The sequence below is a fragment of the Triticum urartu genome, chromosome 1A (genome assembly GCF_056163025.1).
Source record: "Triticum urartu cultivar PI428250 chromosome 1A, HENAU_Tu73, whole genome shotgun sequence".
Taxonomy (NCBI): domain Eukaryota; kingdom Viridiplantae; phylum Streptophyta; class Magnoliopsida; order Poales; family Poaceae; genus Triticum; species Triticum urartu.
The window spans coordinates 442011480-442013733 of record NC_141873.1 but is presented as its reverse complement, the minus strand read 5'-3'; the positions used below and the strand labels follow the sequence as shown (position 1 = coordinate 442013733).

Here is a 2254-nt window from a genome sequence, read left to right as displayed (position 1 = left end):
ATAAAAGTATTCGTCCAACAAGAGATATGTTGACATTTATTACCAAAATCACCTAGGGAGTACTTGTGCTTTCAGCGGCTCCTGGATCGGGGAGTCAAACATCTGCCGCAGCTGTCCTAGGGTCTCGTCGATAACTGCCAAACCCTCAGGCGAGATGCCAAGAGCTTTGAGAAGAACCATTTCTGTCATCGTCGTTTTAGATTTCCTTGGCGCGCTCACTGTCGTGGAACACGTGTTACGACGAGGTGTGAAATCAGGCCCCGAGCTCTTCCCTCGTACTGCTTCAATCTCCTTCAGCAACGGCGGGGCTAATTTTTTTCAGTAAACCCGTGCAGAAAGCCTTGATGTTGGCTACCATAATTTGCTCTTTGGGTGGCAGAAGTAGATCATTGGTAGCGTGCATGGGCACGTCCATATCCATGCAGCCCGCTCTATCCACTAGGCATTGCTCCTCCATGCATGTCACCGTCTCCCCGCCCGCCTCGAACTGCAGCGTAGCACTCGTCTCATTCGGGGCACCTGCCCCCACCTCTGTATGAGTACTCGTGGTGGGTGTCGAAAGTTCCTCCACCGGGTCCCACCCAGGTGACGTGTCCTGATTTTGGGTCAAGTTTCCCATCGGCTCCGTGTCCCGCACCACACTGATTGGCCCACGCTCCGGTTCATGGGTTTGACTGGTCTGCGCTGCAATCCTAACTACATGTTCTTGATCAGCCCCATTTGTCACCGCCTGTTGCCCAGTTGCATCGTCCTTGGGATTCGTAGAGGCTCCTAGAGCTGCATCAGCCTCCTTGTCCGGCACACCAGCTGGAGGGGCAAAGGCTGATTCGGATTAGGGGATAGCGTACGTGGGGCCTCTGCCACCACCAACTCCTGACCCAAGGTAGTAGCCCCAGTATCATCTATGGCTGATTGCGCCGTTGGATCGCCGCCCGCGGCCAACACCGGGCCCTGCCCCGGAAATGCTATGGCCAGCGGCCCCTTCTGGCGGGCAGGCTCCTCTACTGCCGCCGCAACTACAGAGCCAGAGTGACATGCCTTGCCACCGGCGATGCTTCCCACCCCAGCGGCGGCGGCAGCACAACTCCGACACCTGTCTCGACCATTGGCCGGATGCGCCAGTCTGAGGGCCCCACACGCCCTAGGAGAGCATGCCGATACGAGCCACCCACAGCACCTCCCGTCGGCGCGCCACCGCAAACATCTCGAACACCCCGCGTCCATGGAAGCACCCGCCACTCTCCGCTGCCAGAGAAGCTACCAGAATCCTCCGGCAGGCCGCTCTGACCGCTACCATCCGAGCTAGGCGGTCGGAGCCAGCCCTCTGGACCGGCGTGCTCCCTGACTCGACCAATATGGATGAGCATCTTGTATTCCAGCAGCTGACGGGAAGTAGGCCGGTGAGCCGCAGGGTTGCCCTCCACCTCAGGCTCCGGCACCCACAACCTCCACGCCACCAGCACTTCATCAGGGTCAACGCACCACGCCCGGAGCTTGAACATGGAGAGATCCTCTCGGCTGGCTGTCTCCGGTGCCAAGCTATCCACCAGGCAGACAGATCCGAGAAGCTCTACAGCCGTGTCCCTGGTCCAGATGTGGGACCGGACGCGCTCGATCATCAGATCCACCTGAGAACGCATCACCTTGGTTACCGCTTGAGCTTGCCGCAGCCATGGCCTGAAGAACATCTTGAAGAAGTCGTGTCAACCGAGTCAGCCGTTAGTGCCTTGTTTTTGAACTCCGGTGTCACAAAGACCACAAGGAAATCTTCCGGGAAGAACTTGTGCACTGGAAACTTGTGTCTGGGGATATCCAATTGCGCCGCGATGGCTTCGGCCGCCTCCACACACGACACCGCCGGCCGGGAGCCGCCGATGTAAGCAACCACCGCCATCCTGAGGCGTCGCTCCATGTCATCCATCTCCCGAGTCCGCGAAATGACACAGACGTCCATGGCCGCCGCTGTCGCGGCCGCAGCCGGCAGCGCCAGCCAAGACCCCGCAGGTACGGTGTCAACCGCGACTGACGAGGGCCGCCCCTGGGGGGAGACCTGCCGAGTCACCGGCGACAGCCTGCGCGCTAGTCCTATTGGCGGCAGCTGCTGATCAGGCCGCGCCATGTTGGCCATGGCGTCACGTCGGAGCTCCTCCTCCGGCCGTAGGCTCCTGGGACGCGAACACTCCGATCAGATGTGCCCTTCAAGCCCACAACGGAAGCATAGTGGCTTAAAGGTGCGGTCTTCCATGCGATGCCC

General features: G+C 59.8%; 1 pseudogene; it reads right to left on the bottom strand.

Annotated features, from left to right (window-relative positions):
- Positions 1–1016: 1016 nt before the first annotated feature.
- Positions 1017–1921, bottom strand: LOC147991616 (uncharacterized; annotated as a pseudogene).
- Between the last annotated feature and the right edge of the window lie 333 nt (positions 1922–2254).